At 39.2% G+C, this 14581-nt stretch overlaps 2 pseudogenes; one reads left to right on the top strand and one right to left on the bottom strand.

The window, feature by feature from the left end:
* Nucleotides 1–5512: 5512 nt before the first annotated feature.
* LOC115834677 lies at nt 5513–6647 on the bottom strand (annotated as a pseudogene).
* A 3641-nt stretch (nt 6648–10288) lies between these two features.
* Nucleotides 10289–10385, top strand: LOC115834915 (annotated as a pseudogene).
* The last annotated feature ends 4196 nt before the right edge of the window (nt 10386–14581 follow it).

Here is a 14581-nt window from a genome sequence, read left to right as displayed (position 1 = left end):
CTCCTGAGTCATGATTTTATTTTACGTTATTATCTTTTTTTTTTTTTTTTTTGAAACACTGTCTCACTCTCTTGTGTGGGCTGTAGTGTAGTGGCACAATCTAGGCTCACTGCGACCTTTGCTTCCCAGGTTTGTGATTCTCCTGCCTCATCCCAAGTAGCTTGGTCTACAAGCATGTGCCCCCATGCCTGGCTAATTTTTGTATTTTTAGTAGAGAAAAGATTTCACCATGTTGGCCAGGCTCATCTCGAACTCCTGACTTCAAGTGATCTGCCTACCTTGGCTTCCCAAAGTGCTGAGATTACAGGTGTGAGCCACCGTGCTCAGCCTTATTTATTCTTTCACTTTTTTGACTATCTTACAATTTTTAATTTCATTTTGTTATAATTTTTAAATTTATTTTTTATTTCAATAGTTTTTTAGGAGCAAGTGGTGTTTGCTTACATGAATAAGTTCTTTAGTGGTTATTTCTGAGATTCTGGTGCACCCATCACTGGAGCAGTGTACACTGTACCCAGTGTGTAGTCTTTTATCTCTCGCCCCCATCATGCCCTTTCCCCCACATCCCCAAAGTCCATTGTATCATTTTTATGCCTTTGTGACCTCACCGCTTAGCTCCCACTTATGAGTAAGAACATATGATGTTTGGTTTTCCATTCCTGAGTTACTTCACTAAGAGTAATAGTCTTCAATTCCATCCAGGTTGCTGCAAATGCCATTATTTTGTTCTTTTTTAAGGCTGAATAGTATTCCATTATATATATATATATATATCTCACATTTTCTTTATTCACTTGTTAATTGATGGGCATTTGGGCTGGTTCCATATTTTTGCAGTTGCAAATTGTGCTGCTATAGACATACATGTGCCAAGTGTCTTTTTCGTATAATGACTTCTTTTCCTCTGGGTAGATACCCAGTAGTGGGATTGCTGGATCAAATGGTAGTTTTAGTTCTTTAAGGAATCGCCACACTCTTTTCCATAGTGGTTGTACTAGTTTACATTCCCACTGGCAGTGTAGAAGTGCTTCCTTTTCACCACATCTTGCCAACATCTATTCTTTTTTGATTTTTTGATTATATTATGGCCTTTCTTGCAGGAGTAAGGTGTTATCCCCTTGTGGTTTTGATTTGCATTCCCCTGATAACTACTAATGTTGAGCATTTTTCCATATGCTTGTTGGCCATTTGTGTATCTTCTTTTGAGAATTGTCTATTCATGTGCTTAGCCCACTTTTTGATGGGATTGCTTGTTTTTTTCTTGCTGATTTGTCTGAGTTCTTTGTAGATTTTGGATATTAGTCCTTTGTTGGATATATAGATTGTGAAGATTCTTTCCCATTCTGTGGGTTGTTAACTTTGGTGATTATTTCTTTTGCTTTGTAGAAGCTTTTTAGTTTAATTTGTTTCTACTTGTAAATTTTTGTTTTTGTTGCAATTGCTTTGAGGACTTAGTCATAAATTCTTTGCTAAGGCGGATGTCCAGAAGGGTATTTCCTCGGTTTTCTTCTAGGATTTTTGTAGTTTTACATCTTAGATTTAAATGTTTAATCCATGTTGAGTTAATTTTTGTATACGGAGATAGGCAGAGGTCCACTTTAATTATTCTGCATATGACTAGCCAATTATCCCAGCACCATTTATTGACTAGAGAGTCCTTTTCTCATTGCTTATTTTTGTTGAATTTGTTGAAGATTAGATGGTTGTAGGTGTGTAGTTTTATTTCCGGGCTCTCTATTCTGTTCCATTAGTCTATGTGTTTGTTTTTGTGGTAGTACCATGCTGTTTTGGTTACTCTAGACTTGTAGTGTAGATTCAAGTTAGGTAATGTGATGCCTTTGGCTTTGTTCTTTTTTGCGTAGGATTGCTTTGGCTGTTTGAGCTCTTTCTTGGTTCCATATGAATTTTAGAATAGTTCTTCTAATTCTGTGAAATATCATATTGGTAGTTTGATAAGAATAACATCAAATCTGTAGATCGCTTGGGCAGTATGGCTATTTTAACTATATTGATTCTTCCACTCCACGAGCATGAAATGTTTCACCATTTGTTTGTGTCATCAGTGATTTCTTTCAGCAGTCTTTTGTAATTTTTATTGTAGAGATCTTTCACCTCCTTGGTTAGATGTATTCCTAGGTATTTTATTTCCTGTGGCAATTATAAGTGGAACTGCCTTCTTGATATGGCTCTCAGAATTAACGTGATTGGTGTACAGAAATGCTACTGAATTTGTGCATTGATTTTGTGTCCTGAAACTTTACTGAAGTCATTGATCAGTTCTAAGAGCCTTTTGGTGGAGTCTTTAGGGTTTTGTAGGTATAGGATCGTATCATCAGCAAAGAGAGATGATTTGACTTCTTCTTTTTCTATGTAGATGCCTTTTATTTCTTTCTTTTGCCCCACTATAATTTTATATCTTACAGACAATTTGTTTTGGAAGTGTCTTTTTAATTTAGTACATTGCAGAATACCAAGGAGGAGATAAAAGGGCTCCCGGTCTCAAGAAGCTTAGTCGTGCAATTATTAAGACATTCAAATTTAAAACAATACAAAGAGAAAATAGTGAACTGAAACAAAAAGACGACAACCTTTGGATTCAGCATTCCTAGATTTCCCAGCTTCTCTATTTAGTAGCCATAATCTCTGAAAGTAACTTAACGTCTGAGCTTCAGTTTTCTTATCTATAAAATGGAAATTTTAGCAATACCAAATGGAGGTAATGAGGGTTAGGAGGTAACATCTAAATCGTTTATTCATATGAGAGTTTATATAATAATTAATAGCAGAATATGGGATACAGACAAATAATATTCTAGAATTGTATAGGAATGATTACTTACGCTACAGTGGTTTGACAGGATTTTCAATTTTTAGCAGAATTTTGAAAAGTGTGGAATAATGAAGGAGCTAGTCCAATTATGGAGAATAATGTGAACAAAATTTTGGAGCGTTATTTATCTAATGTAACAAAAAATGTAACCTTTTCCAAAGTAGGTTTGTTTAGGGAGCTGAGCAAGATAAGCCTGACAAAATGAAGAGAATTTGAATGCCTGGATGTCTGTCCATTTAAGGAGAAGGACAAAACCAAGATGAGCTTTTAGGCTGTATTATGCAGGAAGACTTGGACACGATTCATGCTTAGCCCCATACATCTGTTTACTGTCTCTATATTTTTGTCTTTTCTAGAATGTCATCTAAGTAAAATCATACACTATTAGCCTCTTGAATCTTGCTTCTTTCACTTATCATAATTCATTTGAGATTCACTTATATGGTTGTATGTATCAGTAGTTTGTTCCTTTTTATTGCTGAGGAATATTTTATTGTATGGCTGTAAAATAAACAGTGTGTTTATTTACCAGTTGCAAACATTCGGAATGTTGGCAGGTTTTGGCAATTATGAATCAACATTCGTTTAAAGGTTTTTACATGAATATTCAGTCTTCTCCTGGGTGACTGTTTAGAAATGGGATTGCTGGGTCATATGGTATGCTTATTTTTATAAGAAATGGTCATAGCGTTTTTCAAAGTGGCTATATTTTGCATTTTCTTCAGCAATGTATGAGAACTCATCCATATGTCATTTTATTTGCTTGTTTTAAAAAATGAACTTCATTTTTTAGAACAGTTTTATGTTTACAGAAAAATTGCCAAGATAGTAAAAAGTTCCCATATGCCCCACACTGAGTTTCTCCTGCTGTGAACATCTTACTATTACATTATATAATTGTCACAATTCATGAAGCAATATTTATTCCAGCACTGAACCAACAGTCTTCCAATATTGAGTATCTTTTAATATTGAACTGACGTTATTATTAACGGAAGTCCATTCTTTATTCAGATTTCCTTAGTTTTAACCTAATGTTCTTTTATTGTTCCTGGATGCCATCCAGGATCCCACATTACACTTAGTCACCAAATCTCTTTAGGTTGCTCTCGGCTATGACAGTTTTTCAGACTTTCTTTGTTTTTGATGACCTTGACTGCTTTGAGGATTACGGTCAAATATTTTGTAGAATATCCCTCCATTGGGATTTGTCTGATGTTTTTCTCATTGTTACACTGGGGTTATGGGTTTTGGGGAGGAAAACCACAGAGGTAAAGGGCTATTTTTGTGTCATAATAAGGGTATCTATTATGATTTAGGCATGATTTAACCACTGTTCATGTTGACGGTGACCAGTTGGCTGAGGTAGTGTGTGTCACATTCCTCTGCTCTAAATTTACCTTTTGCCTCCCCTTAACTCTATATGTGATTTTTTAGAAAAATATTTTTAATTCACAAATAATAATTATATATATTTATGGGGTACATTGTGATGTGATATTTTGATATGTGCATACAAAATAGAATAATTAAATTAATCTAATTAACATATCATTACTTCACCTATCCATTTTTGTGGTGAGATATTTGAAATGTACTCTCTTAGCAATTTTGAAATATACAATGCATTAACTATAGTCACTATGCTGTGCAATAGATCGCAAAAACTTATTCCTCTTGCCTAACTGAAACTTTTTCTTTGACCAACATCTCTCCATTCCCTCCCTCCCGCCATCAGTCTCCAGTTACCACAATGCTACTCTCTGCTTCTATGAGGTCAACTTTTTTAGTTTCCACATATAAGTGAGACCATGAGGTGTTTGTCTTTTCGTGCCTGTGCCTGGCTTATTTCACTTAGCATAATGTCTTCCAACTTTATCCATGTTGTTGAAAATGACAGAATTTTCTTTTTTTTAAAAAAGGCTGGCTAGTATTTCACTGGCATGTTTAAAAAAATATATGTATCCATTGGTGAATGCTTAAGTTGATTCCATATCTTGGCCATTGTGAATAACGATTCAATGAATATGGAAGTGGAGGTTTCTCTTCAACATATTGGTTTTATTTCCTTTGGATGTGTACTGAGAAGTGGGATTGCTGGGTCACATGGCAGTTCTAGTTTTAGTTTTTTGAGGAATCTTCATACTGTTTTCCATAATGGCTGTACTATTTTACATTCCCACCAACAGTGCACAACAGTTACCTTTCCTTTACATTCTCATCAACCCTTATCTTTCACCTTTTTTTTTTTTTTATAATAGCCATTCTAACAGGTATAAGGTAATATCGCATTGTGGCTTCCATTTTCATTTTCTTAATGATTAGTGATGTCGAGCATTTACTCATGAACCTGTTAGCTATTTGTAAGTCTTCTTTTTTTTTTTTTTTCTTAAAATCGCTGGCTTTTATGTCAATGTCTTCCAAGAGCTCATTAGAATCTATAAGATCGCAGGAATTTTGCCAACAAGGGCTGCATAGAAACCACAGGGGCGACTCGGCCAGGGCTGCTCCCATTGCGGTGGCCAAGAACTGGCTGAGGGCATGACACTGGACTCTTGTGATAAACACTTTACTCTGGGTGAAGACTACATATTTAAGGACACAACTGCGCATTTAGATCAAGCAAGCGGTGGTGATCTCAGGGCATACACGGAGCTTCATGCTGAGAACACCCAGGGGTTCTCAAGAGTCTTCCTCCTCGTCTTTAATTTCAGAAATTCTGTCTATAGATTGAAGGATTTCGGCAACAAGATTCAGTGTCTCAGCTCCGGAAACCAGTTGCTTAATGGAAGCCTGTGCGCTGTTCACGACCACCCGGAGGTTCTGCTTCACCACTGTCAGGCTGGCGCCTGGCCGCACCGCAGGGCTTCATTCTCTCGCTGGAAGTTGGAGACCTGCGCCTGGAGCAAACTGATTTCCTGTTTCAGTTTCACGACGTGGTTTTCTGCCTTTACAGCCCGTGTGGTCATCAGCTCCAGGTTCTGCTCCACCTGCTGAACCACCGACTCCAAGTCGTGGTAGTCGCTTTCCTCCTTGATCATTTTTGCTTCTAATTTCCGCTCAAGTGTCCTCACCATCTCTGTTTGAGCTTCAGAGAAGCTCTGAACCTCCTTCAGCTTTCTTCTCAGCTTAGAATTTTCATCTTTCGGTGCTTCGTAACTTATCTGCAGCGTCCGCAGGTGCCTGTCTCCCAGAGACTCTCCATGAACCGCAAAATCTGTGCTAGGACTCCCTGCCGGAGAGGCCGGAGACAGGCGAGAATCAGTGTCACTCAACGCCCACGGGGGCAGAGACTCAGGCCCTGCCAGCTCCGACGGGGTGGAGAAAAAGGAAAGGTATGTGCTGCAGGGCGACGTGCAGGCAGGGACCCTCTCTGGGTGAGTCTGCTCGATGGCGGACGGCAGGTAGGCCCCACTCCATCCGGTGTCCTCATCCTCCTCCTCATCCAGGAGGTCACCGGCCCCTGTCGGGTCCTCGAAAAATGGCTGCTGATACTCCAGGCCATACCCCCCGGTTTGGGAGGGTGGGGAGTTGTGGTCAAGTCCCAGTGAATGCCTCCACGCTTCCTTTGCATAAATTCTGCTGGCCGGGTCCTCTTTTGACAGGCCGAGGTTCTTGGTCTTCAGAAACTCTTTAAAGGAGAATGGATTTGCCTCTTCAAGATCTTAAATTTGTCATCTCCAAAACGTGTCTCGTGGGCTCCTGACGGGCTCTGCTTAGAACATTTCCCCTTTCCATAGCCAAAATCATCGGGAATGGCGAGGCTCCGGGCTCGGGAAAGCGGGGTGACGCCCGGGCGGCGCGGGTAGCCCGACATCGCCGTGGGCCCGGCGGGGCAGGACCTTCCTAGCCCGGCAGCGGCGGCTCCATGGCCCCGGCTCGGCCCGTGCCGTGGCCCGTGTCGCCCGCCCCCGTCGCCCGCTGCTCGGTCACCCCTGATCCTCCGAGCCTCTCGTAAGTCTTCTTTTGACCAATGTCTATTCAGGTCCTTTGCCCATTTTTAAAGCCGGTTATTTGGTTTTTTTGCTATTGAGTTTAGTTCCTCATATGTTGTGTTAGGCCATTCTTATATCACTCTAAAGAAGTACCTGAGGCTAGGTAATTTATTAAAAAAAGAGGTTTACTTGGTTTATGGTCCTGCGGGCTGTACAGAAAGTGTGGTGTTGGCATCTCCTTCCGGTGAGGGCCTCAGGGAGCTTACAATCTTGGTGGAAGGTGATGGGAAGCCAGCATGTCACATGGTGACAGTAGGAGCAAGAGAGAAGGGGGGAGGTGCCATACTCTTTTAAACAACCAGATCTTGCGTGAACTTAGAGTGAGAACTCTCTCATCACCAAGGGAATAGAACTAAGCCATTCCTGAGGATCCATCCTCATGATCCAAACACCTCCCACCAGGCCCTACCTCCACCACTAGGGATTACATTTCAACATGAGATTTGGAGCAGACAAACATCCAAACCATACCATATTATATGTTTTGGATAGTAACCCCTTATCAGATGTATGGTTTGCAAATATTTTCTCCTATGCCATGTATTGTCTCTTCACTCTGCTATTTGTTTCCTTTGCTGTGCAGGAGCTTTTTAGAGTGATGCAATCCTATTTTTCTCTTTTTGCTTTTGTTGCATATACTTTTGGGGTTATATTCAAAATATCGTCCAGACCAATGTCATGGAGCTTTTCCCTTATGTTTTCTTTTAGTAGTTTTACTACTAAAAGAAAGTTTCAGTAGTTTAGTGAAACTACTAGATTTCAGGTCTTAATTTGTCTTTAATCCAGTTTGAGTTGATTTTTGTATATGCTGAAAATAAGGATCCAATTTCATTCATCTGCATGTTGATATCCAATTTTCCCCACACCATTTATTGAAAAAGCTGTCCTTTCCTCATTGTCTCTTCTTGGCACCTTTATTAAAACTCAATTTTCCATAAATATTTGGGGTTATTTCTAAACTCTATCCTGTTTGACTGGTTTTATGTCTGTTTTTATGGCAGTACTGTGCTGTTTTGATTACTATAACTTTGTAATATATTTTGCAGTAAGGTACTATGATGCTTCCAGCTTTTTTCTTTTTGGTCAAGATAGGTTTGGCTATTCAGGGTCTTTTGTGTTTCCATACAAATTTAAGGATTGTTTTTTCTATTTCTCTAAAGAATGACATTGGAATTTTGATAGGGATTACACTGCATCTGTAGATTGCTTTGGATATTATGGACATCCTAACAGTATTAATTCTTTCAATTCATAATCATGCCTTTCCATTTACTTCTGTTTTCTTCAGTTCCTTTCATCAATGCTTTATAGTTATCAATATATAGATCTTCACTTCCATGGTTAAATTTATACCTAGGTATTTTATTTTATTTTTTTGCTATTGTTAATGAGATTGTTTTATTAATTTCTTGTTCAGATAGTTTGTTGTTAGTATTGAAATGCTACTGATTTTTGTATGTTGATTTTGTATCCTGAAAATGAACTGAATTTGTCAGTTGTAATGTTTTTATTTGGTAAAGTCTTTAAGGTTTTCTATATATGAGATCATGCCATCTGTAAACAGGGACAATTTAACTACTTCCTTCCAATTTGGATGTTTTTTCATTTCTTTTTCTTGCCAAATTGCACAGGCTTGGACTTCCAGTAAAATGTTGAAAAGAAGTGAGATTGAGCATTCCTGTCTTGTTCTAGATCTTAGAGGAAATGCTTTAAACTTTTCACTGTTGCAAATATTAGCTATGGACTTGTCATTTAAGGCCTTTATTGTGTTGTGGTACATTTCTTCTCTACCGAATTTGTTGAGAGATTTTATTATGAAACGCATTTGAATTTCATCAAATTCTTTTTCTATATCTACTGAGATGATCATATAATTTTTGTTCTTCATTCTGTTAATAAAATCAGAAACAAAAGAGGAGACATTACAACTGATACTACAGAAATACAAAGGGTCCTTTGGGAAGCCAAGGCAGGCAGATGACCTGAAGTCAGGAGTTTGAGACCAGCCTGGCCAACATGGTGAAACCCCGTCTCTTCTGGAAACTACAAAAATTAGCCAGGTGTGGTGGCAGGCACCTGTAATCCCAGCTACTCAGGAGGCTGAGGCAGGAGAATCTCTTGAACCCAGGAGGTGGAGGTTGAAGTGAGCCAAGATTGTGTCACTGCACTCCAGCCTGGGTGACAGAGCAAAACTCTGTCTCCAAAAAAAAAAAATAAATAAATAAATACAAAGAGTCACAAGAAACTACCATTAGCAATTATACCCCAATAAATTGGATAATTTAAAAGAAGTGGGTAAATTCCTAGACACATATAACCTGCCAAGACTGAATCATGAAGAAATAGAAAATCTGAACAGACCAATAATAGACAAGTAGATTCAATCAGTAAGAAAAAGTCTCCCATTAAAGAAAAGCTCAGGACTGATTGGCTTCACAGATGAATTCTGCCAAACATTTAAAAATGTACTAATGCTAATCCTTTTCAAACTCTTCCAAAAAAAATTGAAGAGAAAGGAATATTTTCAAATTCATTTTATGAGTCCAGCATTACCCTGATACTAAAACTGGAAACAGACACTACAAGAAAAGAAAGTTACAGGCCAATGTCCCTGATGAACATAGATGCAAAAATACTCAACAAAATACTGGCAATGCAAATTCAACAGCACATTAAACAGATCATTCACAACGGTCAAGTGGGATTTATCCCTGGGATTCAAAGCTATTGCAACATATGCAAATCAATAAATGTGATACTCTATATGTGGTTTTGATTTCACCCCCCCTTCTCAATTATGTTCTCTGTCCTATACCATAAATGTTTTTTTCTATATAGTCTTACCATCAGCCTTGAAACATGCTTCAGAAAAATTATCAATCTTTTTGCTTTTAAAGCTTATCAATTTGTTCTAATCCAAGAAACTTAAAAAACAACAGAATTTGGGTGATTCTGACTGAATTGATTGGGGTGGGACAGAGGCATCAGTATCTTTTAAACAGTCCTCACATTTGCCTTCCCACTGGGTACACCCTTACCTGATGAAATCCTGTTTACCCTCCAGGATTCACCTGCATATCATTTCCTCAAGGACGTCTTCCTCAAGACTTTGATCTAAATCAGGTGCTCTCATAGCGCCCTGTTTCCTTTCTTAGAGCATTGATCATATTTTTAATCCAGAGTTTCAAACCCTCAGCACCACTGACATTTTGGGCTGGATATAACTTTGTTCTGGTGGTCTGTCGTCTGCCTTGTGGGATGTTTTGCAGCATCCCTGGACTCTGCTCACTGGATGCCAGAAGCACTTCATCCCCAGATATGGCAACTGAAACTGTCTCCAAACATCGCCAAATGGCCCCAGGAGGGAACCCCTACCCCTCGCCTCATTAGAACCACTGCTCTAACACATGGTTATTTTATATGTAGTCTGTCTCTCCCTCTGTACTATAAACTCCAGCAGGGCACTTGCTTTGGCAACACATATATACCCAAATTGGAATGATACAGAGATTGGCATGGCCCCTGTGCAAGGATGACACACATTTGTGCAGCATTCTATTAAAAAAAAAAAACGCAAAACCATCAGAAGAGCTTTCTTTTCTCCTAGATTCCCAAGGACATACCTCAATGCCTAGGCACATCCCAGATGTTGGACAAGAATTTGTTGAATAAATGAATGAATGAGATGGCTAAGCCAGGATTTCAGAGGTCTAATAAGGGTGAAGACCACAGGTGTCAATAGCAGAGAAGAAAAGGAAGGAATACATCTGAGTCACATTTAGAGAGCAGAAATTAAATTTTATGGGAACACAGTCACTTCTATTCATTTGCATATAATCTGCAGCTGCTTTTTGTGCTATAGACGGCAGAGCTGAGTAGTTGCAACAGAGACCACATGGCTGATGAAGCTTTAAATATTTACTGTTTGACCCTTCACAAAAAGAGTTTGTAGACCCCCTTTTTAGAGATTGTGTTTAGAATATAAATCCTAAGTAAACTATTATGAAAGTAGCTAAATGATTTTGATTATTTGCAAAACAGATTTCCATTTTTAAACATTTTACCATTGCCCTATTTCTCACACACGTGAGAAATTTGCATGCACAAAAATGCACAAACATGCATTGCAGAGATGTTCTTTCCTGATAAATAGTTTATCCTGTTATTGGATTTTTTTTTTGAGGGGTTTTGAATGCACTCCACTCCTCTTTTCCTAGAAGGTCAGAACTTCTTTTTTTAAAAAATTTCAATCTTCTAGTTTTCTAAAGATTTTGTTGGGAACAAGGGAAAATTAAGAAAAAGGGTCTCAGTCCTCTGTGTAAAAACTTTTTTTATAGCTTTTGTCATGCTAAAGACACAAATCTGTTTATTTTGTGGTTGCTGACAGAATATATAAATTCTGTCTTGAAGATTGTGTGAAGCTTTTATAGTTCATTTGCTGATTCATTCAACAAGCATTAAGAAATGCCTTCTGAGCACTGGGCCCTGCGGATGCAGAGATGCATAAAACGCATTCTTTGCCGGTAGCCAGCCAACAGCAACAGACAGGAAGCAATTACCTGGAAGACAGCCTTGTTTGTGCTAAAATAAAGTGAAAATGGGAGTGCAGGGAAGGTCCAACCAAGGCTGCTTTACAGAATGGAAGGAAGCATAGGTTTTGTATCTTAAATTATACTTTTATTTGTTATTAATAGATACTAAGGCGCCAGTATCGTTGGTTAGAAAAAGTTTACCCCCAAATCTAAAACTCAAATGTAGTATCAACTATAAGAATCATGTTTAATTATTTTCCACCAGTACTCTCCCGATTAGCATGAAATATAAGAATCAAGTTGGCCGGGCGCGGTGGCTCACGCCTGTAATCCCAGCAAATTAGCCGGGCGTGGTGACGGGGTGCCTGTAGTCCCAGCTACTCGGGAGGCTGAGGCAGGAGAATGGCGTGAACCCGGGAGGCGGAGCTTGCAGTGAGCCAAGATCGCTGGGCGACAGAGCGAGACTCTTTCTCAAAAAAAAAAAAAAAAAAAAATCAAGTTTTATTGGATCATTTTCTGAAAATCCTCTCGTAACTGCTGCTGTTAGCACAGGTGATGTCCCTTAGGATTGAGCTCTGCGTGCAGCGTGGAATATCTGGGTACTCAGGAGAAGACTATGGGATTCAGTACAGTTTTGGGGAATCAGGGGTGCCTGCATCTGAGTTCACAGATAACCAAGGTCTCTTCGGGAAGGGTACCTGAGGTTTGTTTCCTTTACTAAGTATCTCTTAGGTTCCAGCCCACTGAGCTGGCATCTTTTCCCAGACAGTATTATTTTCATGGGTGGTGTGAAATAAGGTCTGAGGCAGTGTTTCTGTCCTTGAATGTTGCTGTGTATTAGAATTACCTAGCGAGCTTTGAGTCCTGAAACCAGGCTACTTCCCAGACAAATTACAGTACAACATGGTGTCTGAGGGCAGGACCCAGACAGCTGTAGTTTTTAAGCTCCTTAAGTGACTCCAATGTGCAGCCAAGTTTGAAATGGCTGCTATAAATCAACAACTCTGAAATGTTAGCTTGCCTTAAAAGTTCCCACTGGGCCTGTTAAACAGATTGCTGGGCTCCAGCCCCAGAGTTTCTGATTCAGTGGGTGTGGGGCAGCTGGGTAATTTGCATCTCTAATAAGTTCCCATGTGATGCTGATGTGCTGTTCTGGGGACAACACTTTGAGAACCACTGCTTTAAATTAAAGTAATGAGAAGGAATGACTGTGGGAGAATAGTGGTTCTTCCTATTTCTTCACTAAGTTGGTCCAGTCTGCTTTTGGAAGAACGAGAGTGGAGAGGGTCAGGCTGGAGATGTTACTGCAGTCGTTACTGTGTACCTTTAAGACATTCTTGGAATGATATATAACTCATCTTTAGAATGCCCTTGCCCTATTTGGGAAAACACAGTACTTTTCAGGGTCTCTCACTTTGCCTCTCTCTCTCCCCCTTTCTCTCTGTCTCTCCTCCTTCCTAGAAAAGTCTTGAGAAGGGAACTTGGTTAAAATACTAAAGGGCATCTAAGGGAATCAGTTGCATTCAAAACACTTTTAATGTTAGAGGAAATTTGACATGTGAAAAACCTTTTGTAAAAAGCAATCTTAAATGATGTAGGTATTTCTGATGATTGTTTTTTAGCCCTATAGGAAAAACTTGTAACTAATAGCAGAAAGACTCATTCCACATGAAATAACAGTGAGTTCAAAAGTAATAGTAAATACAACACAAATAATTAAACATATTTTAACTGTCTATATTGACATCAGCAAAGAGCACCATGGCCATACCTTAATTACCTTAAGCATTTATGAAGCAGTCTCATACCACCCCAAACTGATTTCTCCTTCAGCCCACCTCTTACGTGACATAAAACCAGATGTTTATATCACATTCTAAATACCCTTTCAAACACTTCATATTCAACTGAGGGAATACTCTTCTTGCTAGTCATGATTATTTAGCATCTTCTATTTATATAGGCCATTTAATGAGTGAAAATTTCCCAGTGGCTGTGAAATTCCAGAAAGTAAATCAGAACAGAGGACACATTCACTAGTAGATAATTATAGGCCCTGGAGAATTTATAACAACACAGATATTTTAGGAAGGAAGTGGTGAAGTCAATTAGGCAAAATCTACAGAAGTAAAATGGCGAGCTGGCCAGTGTTCTCTGAATTTTGAGTCCTTATCCTCTGAAAACCCAGGAGCTCTTTGATGTGATGTTTCCCTTTTCCTTACTTAAAGAAAGACTTTATTTTTTAAGAGCATTTTTAGATTTACAGCAAAATCAAGAGGAAGGTGCAGAAATTTCACACGTATCCCTTGTCCCCATACAAGCACAGCCTCCCCCATTACTAACATCCCCCACCAGAGTGGTACGCATGTAACAATCCACAAACCTACATTGACACATCATTGTCACCCAAAGTCCATAGTTTAACATTAGGGTTCCCTCTTGGTGTTTCACGTCCTATGGGTTTGAACAAATGTATAAAGACGTGTATCCACCATTGTAGTATCATACAGAATATTTACCCTTCCTACAGATCCTCTGTGTTCTGCCTGTTCATCCTGCCCTTTCCCAAAAACCCTGACAATCACTGATTTTTTTTTTTTTTTTTTTTTGAGACGGAGTTTCGCTCTTCTCGCCCAGGCTGGAGTGCAATGGCGTGATCTCGGCTCACTGCAACCTCTGTCTCCCAGGTTCAAGCGATTCTCCTGCCTCAGCCTCCCTAGTAGCTGGGATTACAGGCATGTGCCACCATGCCTGGCTAATTTTGTATTTTTATTAGAGACGGGGTTTCTCCATGTTGGCCAGGCTGGTCTAACTCCCGACCTCAGGTAATCTGTCCTCCTCAGCCTCCCAAAGTGCTGGGATTACAGGTGTGAGCCACTGTGCCTGGCCCTGACAATCACTTATCTTTTTACTGTCTCCATAGTTTTGCCTTTTCCATACTGTCATCTCATTGGAATAATACAGTGTGTGTTGCCTTTTCAGATTGGCTTCTTTTCCTTAGTAATAGGCATTTAAGTTCCTTCCATGTCTTTCCACAGCTTGATAGCTCATTCTTTTTAGGGCTCAATAATATTCCATCATCTAAATGTACTTCCTTTCCTTTTTTTTATTCCTTCAGATGATTAATCTTTCTTTCCACTCTCTTTTACCTGTTTATACAATCCAAGGACACTTAAAAACTCCTTGCTATGAGAGATTATTCTTGTATGACTAAGAGTTTATAA

This window comes from Nomascus leucogenys, chromosome 4, assembly GCF_006542625.1.
Source record: "Nomascus leucogenys isolate Asia chromosome 4, Asia_NLE_v1, whole genome shotgun sequence".
Classification (NCBI taxonomy): Eukaryota; Metazoa; Chordata; class Mammalia; order Primates; family Hylobatidae; genus Nomascus; species Nomascus leucogenys.
This window is presented reverse-complemented; position numbering and strand designations above follow the sequence as displayed.